This window comes from Miscanthus floridulus, chromosome 2 (genome assembly GCF_019320115.1).
Source record: "Miscanthus floridulus cultivar M001 chromosome 2, ASM1932011v1, whole genome shotgun sequence".
NCBI lineage: Eukaryota > Viridiplantae > Streptophyta > Magnoliopsida > Poales > Poaceae > Miscanthus > Miscanthus floridulus.
Genome location: NC_089581.1, coordinates 94,721,966 through 94,747,972, shown reverse-complemented (window position 1 = coordinate 94,747,972; position 26,007 = coordinate 94,721,966). Strand labels below are relative to the sequence as shown.

The following is a 26,007-nucleotide window of genomic DNA, read 5'->3' as shown; positions in this document are numbered from 1 at the left end:
TGTAGAATTGGCTACTCATGTAGACTTTCTACCATAGGTTGACTAAAAGTACCCATAAGACTATGGATGCTACTATTGGAGGTGCATTCCTATCACTCACCATACTAGCTACAATAGCTCTTGTGGAGAAGGTGGCCTCCAACCAAGGTTGGAATGAAGAATGTCTTCAGACCCGCAAGAGAGGTGGAGGTATGCATCAACTCAAGGAGGTAGACATGTTGTCTGCCAAGATGGATCTACTGATGAAGAAGCTTGAAGATCAAGCCAATGAGAAGCAAGAAGTCATGCACATTCATGATTCTCGCATGACATGTGAAGAGTGTGGAAATACTGGGCATTCAGGGAACAACTGTCCTAAAACCCAAGAGGATGTAAATTTTGTCAACAACAGCAACTACTTTCGTCCTCAATAGAATCAAGGATGGAACCAGCAACAAAGACCGAACTACCAAGGTAACTATCAAGGTAATAATTTTAATAATTTTGATCAACCGCCCTTGAGAGAATTAATTGCTAGCCAATCCAAACTTATGGAGGGATTATCTAGAAAGGTAGCTACCAATGATAAAATTCTAGAGAACATAAATAATAGAATGAATAGCTTTGATTCTGCCATTAAGAACCAGCATAGCTTTAATAAAATGATAGAATCACAAATAGCTTAGTTGGTAGCTGTTGTTCCTCTGTCCAACAAAGGTAAGATTCTGGGGCAATCGAAAGATCTAGAAACTACAAATCTTGTCGATATTCACAATGCAACATATTATTATATACAACCATCGATGGGAAGGTGGATAGACTATACCTTGACAGAAAAGAAGAGCGATCCAGGGAGACCTGTCATCCCCTTCGCCATTAGACCTCACATTTTCAAGAAGTTGTCTATGACTTCAGAGCAAGTATCAACATCATGCCTAAGGTAATTCATGATCAAATTAATAAAGATACTTTGTTGTACACAAATATGCATTTGCAGCATGCAGATCAGTCACTCTGTTACCCCAGGAGTGTTCTTGAAGATGCCATTGTTTGAGTGGGACAATCATATGTTCCCATAGACTTTGTGGTTTTGGAAATAGGTGGAGATGTAAGGGCACTCATTATTTTGGGCCAACCTTTCCTAAGCACCGCAAAAGCCATCATATACGTTGACAATGCCAAGATCTTCTTCAGAATCAAGGATAGGAAGGAGAAGTTTTCTTTCAAGAACCACATCCTACAATCTCCTGGACATCTGTAGATGCCTTACCTGCCCAAAGAGACAACAGTGACTAAGAAGAAGAAGAATAGGAGGAGGAAGAACAAGGCCAGGTAGCCTCAAGAAGAACTAGTTAACAAGATCAACACACTTTGATCAGGGTACGACCACCTACTTGCTTCACCATTCCTTGCTAAGAAGGATGACCCAGGCATACTATTGGTATATTTAACGCACACAGATAAATTCGCAAGCATACGAATACCGCTGTAGCTTTCACTCGGAAGTATTCCAAGTATCATATCCATAGGGAAACATGTGAGACTAACTACGGTCTAACTTAACTAAGGGTAGCAACAAGGTTAGGATAAATAGGAGCGTAGAGAGGATAACTAAAGTTCTCTAGTTCTAACTTGGGTAAGCTTATGTCTTCTACTATTCAACTAGGGATATTACTAGGGAAAGACACCAGCAGAGGATGCTTTCCTTCGCAACCGCGTCCTATGTGCGCCTATAGACAGGAGGTGGACTACAAAGGATCAATGAAGCTATATAGAACTTATGTCACTCACGCAATCTATCACCTTATGGAATGCAGGGTGCATCCACAATTAACTTAAGTCTAAGCACCACGCTTACACTTACGATTAATACTCTACTCCCTCTAGAACAGGAATAAAGCACTCAAAAGAGACATGAACTTGAAGAACAATATAAACAAGATGTTTACTTGAATCAGAAGTTGATTACTAGAGAAATCTCAGAGGCAATCTCAAATAGAACTTGAATCTGCCAAGGTACAAGCCATAGAGAGAGCACCAATAGGCCAGCACCTCCTTCAAACTCTTCCCTCACTCTCTATCCTGCTATTATTTATAAGACTAGATCCTATAGAGGACTAATCTTCTCTTGATAGCTGGCTTTGATCCTAACGAGGAGAATATGAACTAGGGTTTTAGGATGGCTCCAGGGAGGGTGGTAGAGGCTGATATATATAGGCCGGAGCGTCCAACATGAGCCCTTGGTTCAAACCGACTTAATGGACGGCATAGATGCAACCTAGGAGGCCATGGAGAACCAACATAACAATGGGAGGCTAACATGGGGGGCCATAGGTCGAGCAGCCTCTAGGTGGGGCTGGCCGGTCCCACATGTCAGAGACACAGGCTCCGCTTTGGTGATTCGCCTTCTGGAGTCTTCTAGAGTATTCCCACATCGATTACACGGCAGAATTCCATAATTTCCTTTGATGAATAGGTCCCCCTTAATAGTTTTCTAGATAAACCCTGCTGAAAATACAGATTCACCAAAACTCATGGAATTTATTAGTTTAAATCCCAATACCTATGTTTGGTGATGGAATTAAGTATATATGCAGGTTATGTTGATGGTTTATAATTGATGTTAGTGATCGTCAACACATACCCACGATCGAGAGTACCATTGGACAAAGAATTTTTCATAAGACCTTCTGCGACATTGGGTCGGGTGTCAATATAATGTCCAAGTTAATGTATGAATACTTATTCGGTGATGAACCTTTGTTCCCTACATATATGCAATTGCAGATGGCGGACCAATCAATCTGATTTCCAGAAGGAATAGCAAAAGATATCATGGTAAGAATACATGATTAGTTTGCCCCTGCTAACTTCATGGTTCTAGACATGGGTGAAGAAGAAGATGATACACCTATTATGTTGGGAAGACCATTCCTCAACACAACCAACGCAATCATCTACGTCGGATCTGGACAAGTCCACTTCCAATTCCCTAGAGAAAAGGTACGCTATTATTTTAATATTTATACCAGTTATGAGCAGCCCAAGAAGACCCGCTCTATGAGGAGATGTCAATCATCCCAATGCTGGAAGAATCAACCTCCAAAGAATGAATGGAAAGAAGATGAAGAACCTAAAGAAGTTGTGAAAGATGAACCTACTCCACCTAAGTCAAGCCCACAAACCAAGCAGGTATGGAAAGAAAAGGTGATATCACCATTAGAGACACCGTCACAAGATGTGTAGCCATCTGGGTCTCCATCGTTGAGACCAGATGATGCACCTGAAGAGTGAAGAACTTTTTTCTAGCCAAGTCCTGTTCGGAGGACTTAAAAATCCAAACCCTAACCGTGAGGTAACATCGGTAGTTATCCATATTTACTTTTTAGTATTGCATGAATTACTTTTCACTTTAGCATATTCATTTTTATGCATTAGCATTACATTTAGAAAATAAAGATAAAAAGTTTCATGACTGCATTATGTCATTGCATCATAAAGCCTAAGCCCCATATGAAAAAATTTCTCGATGTGTAAAAGCCCAAGGGCATATTCACTGTAGTGGCATAAAAATAATAATAATAATAATCATATATTATGCATGCATATTTTCTTTCTATATTATATAAATAAGAATATCCAAAAAATATTAAATAGACATCCTACTAGAACTTTGCCAACTAGGAAATCTGTCTAAACCCCAAAGGACAACAAATCTCTAAATGGCTGACCGCTAACCCCTTATCCTAATCTGTGCCAAGAGTTTTGGTGTTCTTGTTGGAGTATTTTGCATGATGATCAAGAGTAAAGTCATCCATCCGATGTACATTTTCCCAAACTGTCGCTACACTCGCTGCACGAGGAATACAATTTCCAGATGGATGTGAAAGACTTTTGTTGGTAGACTCACTCTAAGAAAGACCACAACAACATCCAACTTAGGGGAGGAGCATCCCCCATGTATCTAGCTAAGTATTTCTTTCTCTTTTGGTTTTACTATTTTTAAGTTTGCTTCATATTTGCTAATGAAATCAAAAGATGCATAACAAACTAAAAGCAAAATAAAAATTTATCTTAGCTAGTTATATATATATATATATTAAGGTGTGATCTTAATTTTTGAAAACAAAATAAAAGGTGTGTTAAGTTTTCTTTAAGCTTGATTTTTAAGAGCTAAATAAAATAAATGAATTCTAAGGATAATCTCTTGCAATGGAAATAATGAATAGTTGCTCTATCGTAATTCCTTTCAAGTACCTAGTTTTTAGCCTTGAATTCTCCTGAGTTTTGGATACGACTGTTTTGATATAAGAATTTACTCTGAACTTAAAACTCGTAGGTAGCATATGCTTGATCTAAGTCTAGGTAATTGATAGATATGATATGAGAAGGTCTGAGCTGTTGTTTATCTTGTTCCAAGTGACACTAAAGTTCTAGAGATTTATCTTTTAAAAAATATGAAAATCCTACATGATGAGCTCCTATATGACAAAGCTTGTATTCCTACCAGAGCCGTATATAATATTTAGATTAGGAAAATTTCCACTCATATATGTTGCTTGCATTGTATTGAGTTTAGTCAAGCTTTGTTGACCCTTATGAGAGGTTTGTCATGCTTTTAAAATCAAGATCACGTACACACCACCCAAATATGTACTACTCCTACACTGGGGGTAAGCGCAATAACATGCCATTCCATCTAGAACCATCCAAAAATGTTTTACTCCTACACTGGGAGTAAACACCAAAAATATTCTTGATAGGATATGCACCAAATAAATGCTCCAAAGTTCTTGTTGCTATCTCTCAAAAGTTCTATTACAGAAAAGAAGCATGTGGCTATGTAAACGTTATTCAAAAAAAGAAAGATGAGAAAAAATGGATAAGCATCTGAGATATTTAAAACAATGGGTACTTAGATGCCCACTCGGAAATAAAAAGAGAAGAAAACATGAATAAGATAGCCCATGTTTTCTTGCAAAGTTGTTTTCAAGTTTCAAAAGATAGATATGTTTTCAAGGAGCATAGTAGAATTAGGGTAGCCACCAAATATATCCATCATACATCCACACACATGCACATATTAATTTGATTGTATGAATCAACTCTCTTTGGATCCGAGGTTTGACTTTACAATATATGTATTGCAAGTATGCTCTTTCATGCTTTTCCACTCCTATGAGCTCCACATAAGCCTTAGTTGTAGGAAGAGAAAGGCATAACATCACTTTTGCCTTGGTGAGGATCCATAAATATCACATATATTGAGAGACTTGAGAGTGTCATACAAAGGAAGCTCTGAGTTTTATTTTAAAAATCTATAAAAAAACTCTAGAATAATGGTTGAGCAAAGAACTTGAGACATAGTGCTTGACTTGATCATTCTATCTTTCAAATGCTCAAGACCCAAGTGAAGGCTAAAAAGCTCCATGGTTGAAGATAATATGGGTAAGTTTGAAAGTCAGATCGGTTTATTCCAATCTGGAGGAGAATTCTTGTTTGAACACATGTGTACTCTTGAGGAGTGAAAGCATCGACGCAACTCCTAATCCATTTGCTAAGTTTAGCTTTGCTGAGGGACTAGCAAAGGTTAAGCTTGGGGGACTTTGTTGACGGTAGTTAACAACCATTATAAACCATCAATATAACATACATAAGGGCATAAATATAATCACCAACGAAGGTCTAGGGGTTTAAACTAACAAATTCAACAAGTTTTAGTGAATCTATATTTTCTGTAGGGTTTATCGAGAAAATCGTCAAGGTGGACCAAGATGTTAGATTTAATTGCGCTTATCCATAGTGAAACGAATACCAGAAGGTTCTAGAAGACTCAAGAGGACTCCACACTGAAGCGGAGGGTGAGACGATGGCCCCACCTGTAGGCCGCCTGGCCCCTAGGGTCCACCTGTCAGCCCTCCATTGTTATGTCAGTTCTCCACTGCCTCCTAGGTTGCATCTATGCCATCCTTTAAGTTGGTTTGATCCAAGGGCTTATGTTGGATGCTTCGGCCTATATATACCAGCCCCTGCCACCCCCATAGGCATAACCCCAGTCATCAAGTCATTTGAGAAGATAGAAACCCTAATCACCCTCAGAGCTCCACCATATTCTAGGGCATAGCTAGTTAGGCTAGGTCTAGAGGGAGGCAAGCAGGCTTAGCTAGGTTCCCGATCATGTCAAGAGTGTGGTTTCATATAATCTTTGTACCCCCTCTCTTTTGTACCTCTATTATTTTTATACGCTTGCTATAATTGTTATGACAATATTAGTATTCATCTTATTCATGTGTCTTCATTATAATGTTCAATGCCTACTTTGATTCTATACTTAGTATAGCTAGTTTATCATTATGTTTATGCATAAGTTCATATAGCTCTCAATCTAAAGTACACAGGGTGGGTGGTCGACATTGTGTAAGCATGGTGCTTATACGTTGTTTACCAGTAGATACACCCTATATTTTGGGTCATGTGGTAGATTGCGGATGTGACACTCCCGTTGAGTCCTTTGTAGTCCACTCCCCGAATATAGGTGCAAGTAGGGTCTGGTTACGAAGGAAGAACAAGCTTTGTTCTTAATCTTCCTTAGTAATATCCCTTATGTGTAGATATAAAGATAACCTTAGCCATGACTACTAGGTGTAATTGCACTAATCAATGTATGCTTTGACTTGTAATTAAGAATGACTTAGGAATTATTCCTCTAATATTCTACCTAACCATGCTAATGCCATAGAAAGAAGTACTCTAATATTCTATCAAGGAGAGCTTGGCTCTTTTAAAGAAGAGAGAAATCTCGGTATGAATACTATGAAGAGTTCTTCCAAAGTCTTGCTCTCATCTTATCAATATAGTTGTGCTATGGAATTAGAGTATAGTCTTCATGTTATAATCGTGACATATTGTTGACAAAAGTTAACAACCATTATAAATTATCAATATAACACACATAAGGGCATAAATATAATCACCAACGAAGGTCTAGGGGTTTAAACTAACAAATTCCATAAGTTTTAGTGAATCTTGATTTTCTGTAGGGTTTATCCACAAAACCGTCAAGGTGGACCAAGATGTTAGATTTAATTGTGCTTATCTATAGCAAAACGGACACCAGAAGGTTCCAAAAGACTCAAGAGGACTCCACACCAAAGCGGAGGGCAAGATGCCATGGCCGGCCCCACCTACAGGCCGACCAGCCCCTAGGGCCCACCTGTTAGCCCCCCGTTGTTATGTCGGTTCTCCACCGCCTCCTAGGTTGCATCTATGCCATCCTTTAAGTCAGTTTGATCCAAGGGCTCATGTTGGACGCCTCGGCCTATATATACCAGCCCCTACCACCCCCTAGCCATGACCCCAGTCATCAAGTCATTTGAGAAGACAGAAACCCTAGTCATCCTTAGAGCTCCACCATATTCTAGGGCATAGCTAGTTAGGCTAGGTCTAGAGGGAGGCAAGCAGGCTTCGCTTGGATTCCTGATCGTGTCAAGAGCGTGGTTTGGTATAATCTTTGTACCCCATCTCCTTTGTACCTTCATTATTTTTATATGCTTGCTATAATTGTTATGACAATATTAGGATTCATCTTATTCATGTTCTTCGTTATAATGTTCAACGTCCACTTTGATTATATACTTAGTATAGCTACTTTATCATTATGTTTATGCATAAGTTCGTATAGCGCTCACTCTTATGTACACAGGGTGGGTGGTTGACATTGTGTAAGCATGGTGCTTATACGTTGTTTACCTGCAGATACATCCTATATTCTGGGTCATGTGGTAGATCATGGATGTGACACTCCCGTTGAGTCCTTTGTAGTTCACTCCCCGAATATAGGTGCAAGTAGGGTCCGATTACGAAGGAAGAACAAGCTCTATTCTTAATCTTCCTTAGTAATATCCCTTATGTCTTGATATAAAGATAACCTTAGCCATGACTACTAGGTGTAATTGCACTAATCAATGTATGCTTTGACTTGTAATTATGAATGACTTAGGAATTATTCCTCTGATATTCTACCTAAATATGCTAATGCCATAGAAAGAATCACTCTAAGTGATTTATCATTATTGATGATCAATACTTATCATATATATATATTATCCTATGACTTACCCCTATTATGAGTAGAATATTGGTTATAGTTTACTTCTTTAGCAATAGTATAAGTTATCAATACATGTCCATGCTAGACCTTCCCTATGGTAAAAATATAAATAACGATACCTTGAATACTCTCGGGTGAAGTGCTACAATGATATAATTATTTATGCACTTGTAGATTCTTTTCATTCATATATTTATATATTCTTCCCAGTCACATAAATTAATAAAGAACTACCTAGTATTTTTCTAGTAGTAATGCTATATAGTACCAACAAGCATCTCTGGCATCATCACTAGGGATGACAACCTAGTAAAGTAATGTTAGGAGATATAGGTTTATAATAGGTGGCTACTAAACAAGTGACAAGATAATAAATACCAAGAAGCATTTATGGTGCCATTGCCGGGGAAGGTAGCTAGGCAAAGGAAGTATTGATAAGCTTATACTTATTGATGTGATCGAGGAATACCATTGACCTCTGCTCAAATAGGCTTACCCTTGTTTTGTCTACTTGTTTATCTTATGCAGGGTAATGTATGACCGGTTTTGACCTTCCAACAAACTATGTTGAAGATCCAGAAGCATTAATCAGGAGGACTACAACTATACTCAAGAAAGTTCCAGCTTTAAAGTCGGAATAAAACTATTAAGGCGAAGCTTAACACCTGAATTTGAAGCCATGGCTAACAAGACTCTCTGTGAATTTTCTGCTTATGACACACTAGTGTTAAGCATTACATTTGGCACTTGGATTTCATGAGCACAAGCATCATCCAAGCATTCATGAGCATGAGCATATGGAATTTCATCTTATTGTTTACATATTATCACATGTGATATTGATTATATACATGCATATGCTTGTGATCATGTGTGACCAATGCAAGTGATGGTTGTGTGGTCACATAAATACCTTAGACACATCTAGGATGGAAAATGGAAGAATGTTTGTATTCATGACATGGGCCAATTTTGCTTCTAAGTCCTAGTTTACTCATAATGTTATTTTTCATGATCCTACTTTGACTAGAGTTGAACTATAGCATAGAGGGTTTGCATGGTAGTGCACCTTTAATAAAAGTTGTAGTTCTTGACATGTGTAACAAACTTTGTTTTAGGGCCATGAGCTAATTCAGTGCCTAGCATGGTCAAATAGAGCCCACAAGTAGCAATGAAATGTTGTTTTCAAACTTAGAAAAAATTGCTATCATTAGTTGATTACAGTTTCAAAGTAGCACACTCTGGAGCTTTGCATTTTGAAAACCATGATGAATTAGATTTTACTCTCCAAAGCAAAGATGGAGAGTACATGTAGCTCTACAACTTTCACTAATACAATTTTCACTGATTCATCGCAGATTAGGAGATAAAGGTTAGTGAATAGGGCCATTTTAGTAGGCCTAATGGCCTTTTCAAAACGGTCCGATGCGCGTCGGTCATGGCCGACCGGCTCAGATGCCATGCGCAGTATGTCGCCACTCGCCTGCCCACACATCATGCTGTGAAGGAGAGTAAGCTGGCTGCTTCCCATTTCCACTCACTCGCGCCCTCACTCTCTTCCTATCCCTCGCCACGCAAGTAGAGCAAGCAGCCGTGCTATCACCATCACCGTCGTGCCTTTGCCGAGCTCATGTGCCATAGATACGCCATCATCTCCTCTACCTCCCCAACCCACCAGTGTCTCCATCCAAGCCGAGGTAAAGCCACATTGTGCATTTCTATCGCCGCCATAGCCACGATGCGCCACCGAGCTCAAGCTCGCCGTGGCTAGCCATATCCACCGCTCCTCCTACCTTCTTCTCCCTTGGTCCATCATCGCCTTAGGTCACAGATGCTCACATCATAGTTTATTTAACCGCTACCACCGCCACCATGCAGGAACACGTCGCTGCACCGAGCACACCCGCCATGGCAGCGAGCTCAAGCTTGCCGCACTAGCCCTCTCAAGACCCCGTCTTCCCCCTCCTGTGTTTTTTCTGAGCCGCCATGAACCCTAGTGCCTACCCCAAAGAAGTAGACCCATCACTGACTGCTGGCTCTCTAGAATGGCATGCACTGCACCACCCTATTTTCTCACTGCCGTGCCACCATGCACGCGGCTGAGCTCACCGGTGCTTTGCCAAACCCTAACCCTAGCCCTAGGTCGTCAAGTAGGTCACCCTGAAGCCTTAACCGAGCTCGGGAGAGCTCGACATTGCCAAAAATGGCAATAGCGCTACCATGCACCTCCACCGCACTGCCATGCTCACTGCCACCATGTCTAACCACCGTAATCGGCTCAACCACATACACCACTAGACATGGGTTGACGAGGGGAGCACGATGGTGGTGGTGGTTTCGCCGAAAACCTTGTCGTCGACGAGTTCTTGCCTGTCAAGCCATGCCCTTGCTCTATGTGTCTATCGTGTGGGTCATGCTGACTGTGGGCCCCTGCTGTCAGCCACAGTGGGTGTATAGACCGGGTGTATGTAGTATATTTTGGATTTTTGAGTGTTTTTCTTTATTTGTTTTCATAGATTTTGTAGCAAACTTCAAAAATTGATATCTTGAGCTAGGGTTGTCCAATTTGAGTGAACCAAATTTTGTTGGATTCATCATGAAGTGTACTATTTGATAAAAATATGAAACCTACTATTTGGGATATTTTTCTGGTGGAATTAAACTGAGCTATATAAGTGCTTTTAAATTTGTTTCCATCTTGTAAGATGCATATCTTGAGCTAGGGAAGGGCAAACATTGTGATTAGAATTTTTCTGGTCTTGTGTTGACATGCTCTAGCTAGGAAAAATGCTAAACCTACCATAGGAAAATTTGGGATATGGTCTTTCTATTTAATCTTAATTAATTGCTAGTTTCTAGCGAAAATAAATGGGGTAAAAATACATAACATATGATCATGCAAATTTTTACACAATGTTCTTATGCTAGGATGAAAGTAAGAAAAATAGGAAATATGTTGTTTCACACTTTTCACTAGGCTAAACTATTTTTGCTAAAATAAGCCTATGCAACTTGTCATTTTTGTAGAGGTTGCTATACTTATCCAAATGGCATGATATTTGTATAGTAGACTATTGGGGTCATATGTAACGTACTGTAATGTTCTCAGAATTTATTGAGCGCTAGAAATATTTATCTTTTAAATCACCTTATTACATAAGGAAATTAATAAATGCATGTAAATAAGTTATTGGGGTTTTACCATGATGATTTCTAGGGTGCTTCTGATGCATATGGTCTGTTGGTATTGGTAGTTATGCTCAAAGTTAATTGGTTTTAGGCAGCTAGTTAATTATTGCTCTATAATTCAACTAGATGGCTGCATGTGTAGTTTCTGTTGTGGTGACAATTTCATGATGATAATGATCTTTCCTGTGAAACTTGTTAATACCAAAGTTGTATATAACTTACTCATCTTGCTTTTCCTAAAATTTTATGGTCATAGGCCTAATGGTTTAAGAGTTATAGCTGTTAGAAGTCTGTTAGATTTGCTTGTCCTCTTTACAGATCTGAAAGATTGAATTGTTTGACCTAGATAGCTACTGAATCACCTTAAGATGATTAAAAGAACGTTGTAGACAATTTTATAAGCTTTACAAAAAGTCCAAGATCATATTGTTTGGATGTGTAAAACTCTAGTTATGGTCAAAACAAGTGGCTGCTGTCTTGTAGTCCAGAAAATATTTTAAATAGGTGTTTGTTTAATTACTAAAGAAGAGATATGCACCTACTCAGTAAAAGAAAATTTATCTTGTTATCACCCTAATACATTACTGTTAAGTACACTTATGAGTATGCATTTTATCATATTATATCATCCATGTCATTATCTATGCATCCATAATATCTTATTTCATACTCATACATATAGCATCACCCGAAGGAGTAACCCTACTGGAATTAGAAGAAGTGTCGGAGGACAATCAAGAGGCACCCCAACCTGCAGCTCCCAAAGGAGAGGAGCCAGCCACTGACGAACTTCCAGAGTGCCTTGACCACCGACCCACTTCTTTCCTAAAAGGCAAGCCCCGGAGCATTATAAGCCTCCTATGTTTTATAAAATATCACTTGAGTCATTTATGTTTGATGCATTAGGTTATAAGAGTTGATTGGAAACCCTTGATGCATCGAACTACCTTGTCCAGATATATATACCTTTAACCTAGTATAGGTCTAGGATCAAATAACTGCTTAGCAATGCTTAGCTCGGTAGAAGTCGGGTGATTTCCTATCACTTGCGAGATATAGGTGGACACTGACCATGGTTGGCTATATTTGCTATCATGTAAACGAACCTTGGGATGTTGTAAATTGAGGCTGGACAGAGTCTATGTTGTAGGTTGACTCATGTGATTCCGTCTGCACTGATTAAGGACCGCATCGTTGTTGGTCCTCGGTAATTTTGAATGCATGCCTCTCATTTAGCTGATCGGATAACTCATTCCGACCGTGAAGCTAAGTAGCTCAACTTAGTCTAGGCCTTGTTCTATTAGAGTGCGCACAATTGAGGTAGTAAGGATGTGTGGGGAGCCGGTGTGAGGCCAAGGGCAGGTTAGAGTCCTGATCGACCTGGCATCCAGTAGTGTCCTTGATTATGTGGTGCTGATCGAACATGTGAATTGGACCCAAGTTGTACCAAAGGTGACCTAAGGTGACCATTGATCTGGTCTACCTAAGTTTGTCTTAGGAATACTTCCTAGCTAGGTACAATCGATTCGAATCGCCATCTCTCCCAGATAGTGAGAAACTTGACTGAGCTTCCTTCTATCGTAGTGATAATGGCAAGTGAATGATATAATAAATTGCTATGGTTACTATTGTTCTGTCACTACTAAGATACCACATGTTTAGCATAGGTTAGTTGCCAATCTAGAGATGAATAGCTATAATTAACTTGATGACTGAATTATAAAATGTATAGCTGAATTAGTAGCTTTTTATGCAAAATGTTGTCAAGCTAGCTCCACTTATAAAGCCTTGCATGATCCTTGGAGTCACTTTATTTTTGGTTTATGATGGGTAAGTCTAGCTGAGTACCTTCTTTGTACTCAAGGTTTATTTCCCACTTGTTCCAGATAACACTGTTTATTATGGCTACTATAAGAATTGCTTCTGTCCCGCTGTGGATGAGGAGCAGGCCTTGGGCAAGGCGCTTCTACTTATATATCTTATCTGTGATGCTTTTGTGGGTGGTCATCACAAACTGGCTTGTATTAAACAATGGTGTGAGACGTTGGTTTAAAAACTACTTTGCTTTCGCTACTACTTTATTTGAACTTGGTTTGTAATAACTTTAATCGTACTCTGATATATGGCAATATATTAGTGAACTCTATGTAACATGTGGCATGTATGTTGAATCATGTACGATCTTGGTTGTATGTTGGCAATGAATCGAGACCCTTCGTGGTACTCGATGGACTATTGGGTTTATATGGGCTCAAGTATGATAGTGTGACCGCTTGTGGGCTACCATTGTACTTGTGCTCTTATAAATTGGATGGTTCTATTACACTGCTCCAACTACGGCCAACATCTATACTAGACCAACAGTCAATGTTGGAGACAATGGATTTGACCTCAAGCCAGCCCTCATCGACATGGTGCAAGTAATCTAGTTTTGTGGAAAGACACATGAAGATGCAAGTGCACATCTCCAACACTTTCTAGAGATTTGTAGCACTTTCACCATCAAAGGAGTGACCCAAGATGCCATACTACTTCACCTCTTCCCATTCTCACTCTTGGGGAAGGCAAGGCAATGGTTCTACGCCAACAATGATAGAAATACTACATGGGATAACTACTCCACTACCTTCCTAGCAAAGTTCTTTCCTACAGGCAAGACTAATGCTCTGCGTGGGAGAATTTCAAGCTTTTAGCAACAACATGATGAATTTGTCCCTGAGGCATGAGAACGCTTTCAACATTACATTACAGAATGCTCTCATCTTGGGATTGTAGAATTGGCTACTCATGTAGACTTTCTACCATAGGTTGACTAAAAGTACCCATAAGACTATGGATGCTACTGTTGGAGGTGCATTCCTATCACTCACCATACTAGCTACAATAGCTCTTGTGGAGAAGGTGGCCTCCAACCAAGGTTGGAATGAAGAATGTCTTCAGACCCACAAGAGAGGTGGAGGTATGCATCAACTCAAGGAGGTAGACATGTTGTCTGCCAAGATGGACCTACTGATGAAGAAGCTTGAAGATCAAGCCAATGAGAAGCAAGAAGTCATGCACATTCATGATTCTCGCATGACATGTGAAGAGTGTGGAAATACTGGGCATTCAGGGAATAGCTGTCCTGAAACCCAAGAGGATGTAAATTTTGTCAACAACAGCAACTACTTTCGTCCTCAATAGAATCAAGGATGGAACCAGCAACAAAGACCGAACTACTAAGGTAACTATCAAGGTAATAATTTTAATAATTTTGATCAACCGCCCTTGAGAGAATTAATTGCTAGCCAATCCAAACTTATGGAGGGATTATCTAGAAAGGTAGCTACCAATGATAAAATTCTAGAGAACATAAATAACAGAATGAATAGCTTTGATTCTGCCATTAAGAACCAGCATAGCTTTAATAAAATGATAGAATCACAAATAGCTTAGTTGGTAGCTGTTGTTCCTCTGTTCGACAAAGGTAAGATTCTGGGGCAACCGAAAGATCTAGAAACTACAAATCTTGTTGATATTCACAATGCAACATATTATTATATACAATCATCGATGGGAAGGTGGATAGACTATACCTTGATAGAAAAGAAGAGCGATCCAGGGAGACCTGTCATCCCCTTCGCCATTGGACCTCACATTTTCAAGAAGTTGTCTATGACTTCAGAGCAAGTATCAACATCATGCCTAAGGTAATTCATGATCAAATTAATAAAGATACTTTGTTGTACACAAATATGCATTTGCAGCATGCAGATCAGTCACTCTATTACCCTAGGAGTGTTCTTGAAGATGCCATTGTTTGAGTGGGACAATCATATGTTCCCATAGACTTTGTGGTTTTGGAAATAGGTGGAGATGTAAGGGCACCCATTATTTTTGGCCAACCTTTCCTAAGCACCGCAAAAGCCATCATATACATTGACAATGCCAAGATCTGCTTCAGAATCAAGGATAGGAAGGAGAAGTTTTCTTTCAAGAACCACATCCTACAATCTCCTAGACATCTGCAGATGCCTTACCTGCCCAAAGAGACAACAGTGACCAAGAAGAAGAAGAATATTAGAAGGAGGAAGAACAAGGCCAGGTAGCCTCAAGAAGAACCAGTTAACAAGATCAACACACTTTGATCAGGGTATGACCACCTACTCGCTTCACCATTCCTTGCTAAGAAGGATGACCCCGGCGTACTATTGGTATATTTAACGCACACAGATAAATTCGCAAGCATACGAATACCGCTATAGCTTTCACTCAGAAGTATTCCAAGTATCGTATCCATAGGGAAACATGTGAGACTAACTACGGTCTAACTTAACTAAGGGTAGCAACAAGGTTAGGATAAATAGGAGCGTAGAGAGGATAACTAAAGTTCTCTAGTTCTAACTTGGGTAAGCTTATGTCTTCTACTATTCAACTAGGGATATTACTAGGGAAAGACACCAGCAGAGGATGCTTTCCTTCGCAACCGCGTCCTACGTGCGCCTATAGATAGGAGGTGGACTACAAAGGATCAACGAAGCTATATAGAACTTATGTCACTCACGCGATCTATCACCTTCTGGAATGCAGGGTGCATCCACAATTAACCTAAGTCTAAGCACCACGCTTACACTTACGATTAATACTCTACTCCCTCTAGAACAGGAATAAAGCACTCAAAAGAGACGTGAACTTGAAGAACAATATAAACAAGATGTTTACTTGAATCAGAAGTTGATTACTAGAGAAATCTCAGAGGCAATCTCAAATAGAACTTGAATCTGCCAAGGTACAAGCCATAGAGAGAGCACCGATAGGCTAGCACCTCCTTCAAACTCTTCCCTCACTCTCTATCCTGCTATTATTTATAAGACTAGATCCTATAGAGGACTAATCTTCTCTTGATAGCTGGCTTTGATCCTAACAAGGACAATATGAACTAGGGTTTTAGGATGGCTCCAGGGAGGGTGGTAGAGGCTGATATATATAGGCTGGAGCATCCAACGTGAGCCCTTGGATCAAATCGACTTAAAGGACAGCGTAGATGCAACCTAGGAGGCCATGGAGAACCAACATAACAACGGGAGGCTGACATGGGGGGCCATAGGTTGAGCAGCCTCTAGGTGGAGCTGGCCGGTCCCAAATGTCAGACACACAGGCTCCGCTTCGGTGATTCGCCTTCTAGAGTCTTCTAGAGTATTCCCACATCGATTACACGGCAGAATTCCATAATTTCCTTTGATGAATAGGTCCCCCTTAATAGTTTTCTAGATAAACCCTGCTGAAAATACAGATTCCCCAAAACTCGTGGAATTTATTAGTTTAAATCCCAATACCTATGTTTGGTTATGGAATTAAGTATATATGCAGGTTATGTTGATGGTTTATAATTGATGTTAGTGATCGTCAACACATACCCACGATCGAGAGTACCATTGGACAAAGAATTTTTCACAAGACCTTCTGTGACATTGGGTCGGGTGTCAATATAATGTTCAAGTTAACGTATGAATACTTATTCGGTGATGAACCTTTGTTCCCTACATATATGCAATTGTAGATGGCGGACCAATCAATCCAATTTCCAGAAGGAATAGCAAAAGATATCATGGTAAGAATACACGATCAGTTTGCCCCTGCTAACTTCATGGTTCTAGACATGGGTGAAGAAGAAGATGATACACCTATTATGTTGGGAAGACCATTCCTCAACACAACCAACGCAATCATCTACGTCGGATCTGGACAAGTCCACTTCCAATTCCCTAGAGAAAAGATACGCTATTATTTTAATAGTTATACCAGTTATGAGCAGCCCAAGAAGACTCGCTCTATGAGGAGACATCGATCATCCCAATGCTGGAAGAATCAACCTCCAAAGAATGAATGGAAAGAAGATGAAGAACCTAAAGAAGTTGAGAAAGATGAACCTACTCCACCTAAGTCAAGCCCATAAACCAAGCAGGTATGGAAAGAAAAGGTGATATCACCATTAGAGACACCGTCACAAGATGTGTAGCCATCTGGGTCTCCATTGTTGAGACCAGATGATGCACCTGAAGAGTGAAGAACTTTTTTCTAGCCAAGTCCTATCCAGAGGACTTAAAAATCCAAACCCTAACCGTGAGGTAACATCGGTAGTTATCCATATTTACTTTTTAGTATTGCATGAATTACTTTTCACTTTAGCATATTCATTTTTATGCATTAGCATTACATTTAGAAAATAAAGATAAAAAGTTTTATGACTGCATTACATCATTGCATCATAAAGCCTAAGCCCCATATGAAAAAATTTCTCGATGTGTAAAAGCCCAAGGGCATATTCACTGTAGTGGCATAAAAATAATAATAATAATAATCATATATTATGCATGCATATTTTCTTTCTATATTATATAAATAAGAATATCCAAAAAAATATTAAATAGACATCCTACTAGAACTTTGCCAATTAGGAAATCTGTCTAAACCCCAAAGGACAACAAATCTCTAAATGGCTGACCGCTAACCCCTTATCCTAATCTGTGCCAAGAGTTTTGGTGTTCTTGTTGGAGTATTTTGCATGATGATCAAGAGTAAAGTCATCCATCCGCTGTATATTTTCCCGAACTGTCGCTACACTCGCTGCACGAGGAATACAATTTCTAGATGGATGAGAAAGACTTCTATTGGTAGACTCACTCTAAGAAAGACCACAACAACATCCAACTTAGGGGAGGAGCATCCCCCATGTATCTAGCTAAGTATTTCTTTCTCTTTTGGTTTTACTATTTTTAAGTTTGCTTCATATTTGCTAATGAAATCAAAAGATGCATAACAAACTAAAAGCAAAATAAAAATTTATCTTAGCTAGTTATATATATATATATTAAGGTGTGATCTTAATTTTTGAAAACAAAATAAAAGGTGTGTTAAGTTTTCTTTAAGCTTGATTTTTAAGAGCTAAATAAAATAAATGAATTCTGAGGATAATCTCTTGCAATGGAAATAATGAATAGTTGCTCTATCGTAATTCCTTTCAAGTACCTAGTTTTTAGCCTTGAATTCTCCTAAGTTTTGGATATGACTGTTTTGATATAAGAATTTACTCTGAACTTAAAACTCGTAGGTAGCATATGCTTGATCTAAGTCTAGGTAATTGATAGATATGATATGAGAAGGTCTGAGCTGTTGTTTATCTTGTTCCAAGTGACACTAAAGTTCTAGAGATTTATCTTTTAAAAAATATGAAAATCCTACATGATGAGCTCCTATATGACAAAGCTTGTATTCCTACCAGAGCCGTATATAATATTTAGATTAGGAAAATTTCCACTCATATATGCTGCTTGCATTGCATTGAGTTTAGTCAAGCTTTGTTGACCCTTATGAGAGGTTTGTCATGCTTTTAAAATCAAGATCACGTACACACCACCCAAATATGTACTACTCCTACACTGGGGGTAAGCGCAATAACATGCCATTCCATCTAGAACCATCCAAAAATGTTTTACTCCTACACTGGGAGTAAACACCAAAAATATTCTTGATAGGATATGCACCAAATAAATGCTCCAAAGTTCTTGTTGCTATCTCTCAAAAGTTCTATTGCAGAAAAGAAGCATGTGGCTATGCAAAAGTTATTCAAAAAAAGAAAGATGAGAAAAATGGATAAGCGTCTGAGATATTTAAAACAATGGGTACTTAGATGCCCACTCGGAAATAAAAAGAGAAGAAAACATGAATAAGATAGCCCATGTTTTCTTGCAAAGTTGTTTTCAAGTTTCAAAAGATAGATATGTTTTCAAGGAGCATAGTAGAATTAGGGTAGCCACCAAATATATCCATCATACATCCACACACATGCACATATTAATTTGATTGTATGAATCAACTCTCTTTGGATCCGAGGTTTGACTTTACAATATATGTATTGCAAGTATGCTCTTTCATGCTTTTCCACTCCTATGAGCTCCACATAAGCCTTAGTTGTAGGAAGAGAAAGGCATAACATCACTTTTGCCTTGGTGAGGATCCACAAATACCACATATATTGAGAGACTTGAGAGTGTCATACAAAGGAAGCTCTGAGTTTTATTTTAAAAATCTATAAAAAAAACTCTAGAATAATGGTTGAGCAAAGAACTTGAGACATAGTGCTTGACTTGATCATTCTATCTTTCAAATGCTCAAGACCCAAGTGAAGGCAAAAAAGCTCCATGGTTGAAGATAATATGGGTACGTTTGAAAGTCAGATCGGTTTATTCCAATCTGGAGGAGAATTCTTGTTTGAACGCATGTGTACTCTTGAGGAGTGAAAGCATCAACGCAACTCCTGATCCATTTACTAAGTTTAGCTTTGCTGAGGGACTAGCAAAGGTTAAGCTTGGGGGACTTTGTTGATGGTAGTTAACAACCATTATAAACCATCAATATAACATACATAAGGGCATAAATATAATCACCAACGAAGGTCTAGGGGTTTAAACTAACAAATTCAACAAGTTTTAGTGAATCTATATTTTCTGTAGGGTTTATCGAGAAAATCGTCAAGGTGGACCAAGATGCCAGATTTAATTGCGCTTATCCATAGTGAAACGAACACCAGAAGGTTCTAGAAGACTCAAGAGGACTCCACACCGAAGCAGAGGGCGAGACGATGGCCCCACCTATAGGCCGCCTGTCCCCTAGGGCCCACCTATCAGCCCTCTGTTGTTATGTCAGTTCTCTAGTGCCTCCTAGGTTGCATCTACGCCATCCTTTAAGTTGGTTTGATCCAAGGGCTTATGTTGGATGCTCTGGCCTGTATATACCAGCCCCTGCCACCCCCATAGGCATAACCCTAGTCATCAAGTCATTTGAGAAGATAGAAACCCTAATCACCCTCAGAGCTCCACCATATTCTAGGGCATAGCTAGTTAGGCTAGGTCTAGAGGGAGGCAAGCAGGCTTAGCTAGGTTCCCGATCATGTCAAGAGTGTGGTTTCATATAATCTTTGTACCCCCTCTCTTTTGTACCTCTATTATTTTTATACGCTTGCTATAATTGTTATGACAATATTAGTATTCATCTTATTCATGTGTCTTCGTTATAATGTTCAATGTCTACTTTGATTCTATACTTAGTATAGCTAGTTTATCATTATGTTTATGCATAAGTTTATATAGCTCTCAATCTAAAGTACACGGGGTGGGTGGTCGACATTGTGTAAGCATGGTGCTTATACGTTGTTTACCAGCAGATACACCCTATATTCTAGGTCATGTGGTAGATTGCGGATGTGACACTCCCGTTGAGTCCTTTGTAGTCCACTCCCCGAATATAGGTGCAAGTAGGGTCCGGTTACGAAGGAAGAACAAGCTTTGTTCTTAATCTTCCTTAGTAATATCCCTTATGTGTAGATATAAAGATAACCTTAGCCATGACTACTAGGTGTAATTGCACTAATCAATGTATGCTTTGACTTGTAATTAAGAATAACTTAGGAATTATTCCTCTAATATTCTACCTAACCATGCTAATGCCATAGAAAGAAGTACTCTAATATTCTATCAAGGAGAGCTTGGCTCTTTTAAAGAAGAGAGAAATCTCGGTATGAATACTATGAAGAGTTCTTCCAAAGTCTTGCTCTCATATTATCAATATAGTTGTGCTATGGAATTAGAGCATAGTCTTCATGTTATAATCGTGACATATTGTTGACAAAAGTTAACAACCATTATAAACCGTCAATATAACATACATAAGGGCATAAATATAATCACTAACAAAGGTCTAGGGGTTTAAACTAACAGATTCCATAAGTTTTAGTGAATCTTGATTTTCTGCAGGGTTTATCCACAAAACCATCAAGGTGGACCAAGATGTTAGATTTAATTGTGCTTATCTAGAGCAAAACGGACACCAGAAGGTTCCAAAAGACTCGAGAGGACTCCACACCAAAGCGGAGGGCGAGATGCCATGGCCGGCCCCACCTACAGGCCGACCAGCCCCTAGGGCCCACCTGTTAGCCCCTCGTTGTTATGTCGGTTCTCCACCGCCTCCTAGGTTGCATCTATGCCATCCTTTAAGTCAGTTTGATCCAAGGGCTCATGTTGGATGCTTTGGCCTATATATACCAGCCCCTACCACCCCCTAGCCATGACCCTAGTCATCAAGTCATTTGAGAAGACAGAAACCCTAGTCATCCTTAGAGCTCCACCATATTCTAGGGAATAGCTAGTTAGGCTAGGTCTAGAGGGAGGCAAGCAGGCTTCGCTTGGATTCCCGATCATGTCAAGAGCGTGGTTTGGTATAATCTTTGTACCCCATCTCCTTTGTACCTTCATTATTTTTATATGCTTGCTATAATTGTTATGACAATATTAGGATTCATCTTATTCATGTTCTTCGTTATAATGTTCAACGTCTACTTTGATTATATACTTAGTATAGCTACTTTATCATTATGTTTATGCATAAGTTCGTATAGCGCTCACTCTTATGTACACGGGGTGGGTGGTTGACATTGTGTAAGTGTGGTGCTTATACGTTGTTTACCTGCAGATACATCCTATATTCTGGGTCATGTGGTAGATCACGGATGTGACACTCCCATTGAGTCCTTTGTAGTTCACTCCCCGAATATAGGTGCATGTAGGGTCCGATTACGAAGGAAGAACAAGCTCTATTCTTAATCTTCCTTAGTAATATCCCTTATGTCTTGATATAAAGATAACCTTAGCCATGACTACTAGGTGTAATTGCACTAATCAATGTATGCTTTGACTTGTAATTATGAATGACTTAGGAATTATTCCTCTAATATTCTACCTAAATATGCTAATGCCATAGAAAGAATCACTCTGAGTGATTTATCATTATTGATGATCAATACTTATCATATATATATAGCCTATCCTATGACTTACCCCTGTTATGAGTAGAATATTGGTTATGGTTTACTTCTCTATCAATAGTATAAGTTATCAATACATGTCCATGCTAGACCTTCCCTGAGGTAAAAATATAAATAACGATACCTGGAATACTCCTGGGTGAAGTGCTACAATGGTATAATTATCTATGCGCTTGCAAATTCTTTTCATTCATATATTTATATATTCTTCCTAGTCACATAAATTAATAAAGAACTACTTAGTATTATGCTTGTAGTAATGCTATGTAGTACCTACAAGCATCTCTGTCATCATCACTAGGGATAACAACCTTGTCAAGTAATGTTAGGAGATATAGGTTTATAATAGGTGGCTACTAAACAAGTGACAAGTTAATAAATACCAACACATATGAACTAGCACATAGTTTGTATGTTATGAGCTTAACATGTAGAACTTTATGCTTAATCATTCATATGACTTGTATGATTAGATGTAGAGCTAAGTTGAGGTGGTGGTTCATCATTCCTTTGGGTTTGCCCATGCCCTATGCTTGTCGATCTGTAGGGTTGGAGTCCTGGGGGGATGTGGGTAGTTTCTTTGTATACGGGCATGGTGCCTAGGTGCATAGGAACCTTCTGATATGATGGTACTCCACGGTTGAGGGGTAGGCAGCAGGTGGTGACAGTCATGTCCGTCCCTTGTAATCCTCCACGTTCGAGTATTGTGTAGGAGTCTTAAAGTCTCTCGCGCTTGCTGGCAGACCAGTGCTCGGAGATCTTCCATCCATCTTACACTTAGTTCTAGCTCTAACCATGTAATTTGTATGATCATCAACTGTTCTATGCACGGCTATATTAGAACAAGCCTGCTCCACTTAGGAATATTCTTTTATTCTTTGTTTCTCTTTTATCCTTGAGGTTGGCCCAAGTGTGTGTCCACTATCCTTAAAAATACCTTGTTTACCCCTATCATAAACTTTGGTTCGCTATGCAAGCATGTAATCTTGTTCATATCCATGCTAGACTCTTTACACCATGCCTTTGTTTGGGAAAATATAAATAATGATACCCTGAATACTTTCGGGTGAAATGCTACAATGATATATCTGTGCGCTTGCGGATAATGTCTATAATCGTTAAGAACTATCATGTTGGTGTTCCTTGTCGGCATTGCTAATCTTAGTGATGGAACTAAGAAGTACCAACAAGCATTTCTAGTGCTGTTGCTAGGAATGGATTCCATCTCCTTACTTGGACATTGCGCTAAGAAATGCCAACAATAGGCCCACCCGCAGGTCAGCTGGCCCCCTGGGCCCACATGTCAGTCCCCCTTCACTATGTCGGTTCTCCACCGCCTAATAGATTAGATCTATTCTATTGCTTTTCGTCAGTTTGATCCGATGGCTCAGGATTGATGGTTCCCCCTATATATATCAGCCCCTACCCCCCTGGCAGAATATCTCCTCCATAATCATCTATCATTGTCAAGAGAAGAACCTTAGAGCTCCACAAATATTTAGGGCATAGCTAGTTAAGTTAGATCTAGGGGGAGGCAAGCTTCGCTTGGATTCCTAATCTTGTCAAGAGCGTGGCTTGGTATAGTCTTTTGTATCCTCTCTTGTATCTTTCATATTCCATATGTTTGCTACATTTGTTATGACATTATTCTTAATATTATTCAAGTTCCTAGTTATCATGTTCATCGTTTACTTTGATTATATGCTGAGTCTAGCTAGATTATCTTTATGTTCAAGCATAAGTTCATATAGCGCTCACTCTAATGTACACGGGGTGAGTGGTCGACATTGTGTAAGTGTGGTGCTTATACGTTGTTTACCTGTGACACTCTTGTTGAATCCTTTGCCATGTGGTAGATCACAAGTGTGACACTCTTGTTGAGTCCTTTGTAGTCCACTCCCCGAATATAGGACAAGTAGGATCTAGTTGTGGAAGAAGTCAGGCTCTGTTCTTGATCTTCCTTAGTAATATCCCTTATGTGTAGATATGAAGTTGATCTTAGCCATGATTATTAAGTGTAATTGCACTAATTATAGTATGCTTTGACTTGTAATTAAGAATGACTTAGAAATTATTTCTCTATTGTATCTACTTAGCCATGCTAATGTCATCCAAAGGAGTACTCTAAGTGTTCAATTATCAATTATCATTTAACATTCATATTACATTTATCCCTTGACTTACCCTAGTTGTGAGTAGAAGATTGGTTACGGTTTATTTCTCCATCATAAGTATAAGTTATCAATATATTTCCTTTTTCTCATCCTTCCCTATGGTAAAAATATAAATAATGACACCTGGAATACTCCCAGGTGAAGTGCTACAATGGTATATTATCTATGTGCTTACACAACTCTTCATTTATATAATTGCATTAATTCTGAGTCACAATAAAATACCAAAGTACTTCTTAGTGTCATTCTAGTAATGATGCTAGAAAGTACCAACACCCATTCAATTCCAAGCTCTCCAAGTTTCTCCAAGCTTTCTAGATTAGCTTAGCTTTAGAGTAGTAGTCTAGTAGTGGAAGTAGAGCAAGAGCAGAGCTTCTCTCGGAGTCTGAAAGAGTCTTCTGGGTCTGGTATAGCTCTTTTTGTAATTCTATCATTTAGCATTTACTTTATTCAGTACTTTATATTCAGTACTTTATTCAGTATTATTGCTTTGCTTTGCTTTGCTTAAGTACTTATTCATTATTGTTCATCATTAGTGAGCTTTGGTGCTTATTGCTTGGCATTAGTAGCATAGGTTATCTTTTAGTTAGTAGTCGTTCGTTAGTATCGGTTCCACCGTCTGGTTAGGGTGTTTTGATCTCATTTCATGGGAGCTCGGATTGAAGTAGTAAGCCTATAGATTAAGCGAGATGCTTAGGCTATAGATTACCTGTGGATATGGCTAGGCCTTCGGATAGATTATGGTAGTTGGCAAGTGGTGACAACCTTGTCCATCCTCTGTATTCCACCACATTAGGTCTAGTTATTAAATCGTAGGGCTCATGGCAGACCTTATCTATTTAACTCTCCTAGTTGGAAGGTGGGTTGTGCCCTAAAGCACTAGCATATTTCTCCTAGTCATTAGTTTACCCCTTGTTACTAAAAGATATACCGCTCGCTCTCCCACCTAGCTATCTCTAGTGTAGCTTGTTTAGTAGTTGGTTTAGGTAGTTCACACTCAACCTACCATTATCATTCACCTACCTAGGATACACTTAGGATTACCTTTAGCAATCCTAATGTAAAAATATAAATTTAGCCTTCTGCCTTCCTGTGGGAAAATATAAATTTGACACTCGATACTCACTGAGCGAAGTGCTACGTGTTAGTTCTGTGCGCTTGTGGAATTCCTCCACTAGTCGTTAAGAAGTATCAACAAGCATTTCTGGCGCCGTTGCCAGGGAAGGCAACTAGCATCGAATTTTTTTTGTGTTAGCTTTGCTAACTAGGCTTTTTGTTATCCTAAGTAGTTTATCCTTTTCTACTCATATCCTATCACTACCCAACACAACCATGGCCGATAAGTCCATTCGTGATTTTTCTACACCCTCGGCTACTAATGTAGCCACTAGACCCAATGTTATCAATGGGGATGCTAACTTTGAGCTTAAATCAGCGTTAATTATGATGGTTCAAGGTAGTCCATTTTGTGGGAAAGCCCATGAGGATGCAAATGCTCACCTCCAATACTTTTTGGAGATTTGTAGCACATTCACCATAAAGGGGGTGACCAAAGAGGCTATACGTCTTCGTCGTTCCCCTTCTCTTTGTTAGGAAAGGTAAGCAATGGTTTTACTCTAACCCCAACGCTGTAGATACCTAGGACAAGTATTCCAACACTTTCCTAGTCAAGTTTTTCCCTATGGGAAGGACTAATG

General features: G+C 39.2%; 1 non-coding gene across 1 annotated transcript; it reads right to left on the bottom strand.

Annotated features, from left to right (window-relative positions):
* Positions 1–13,939: 13,939 nt before the first annotated feature.
* Positions 13,940–14,048, bottom strand: LOC136541001 (small nucleolar RNA R71). Its single transcript, XR_010780117.1, has one exon. It is a non-coding gene; the product is annotated as a small nucleolar RNA R71 (small nucleolar RNA).
* Between the last annotated feature and the right edge of the window lie 11,959 nt (positions 14,049–26,007).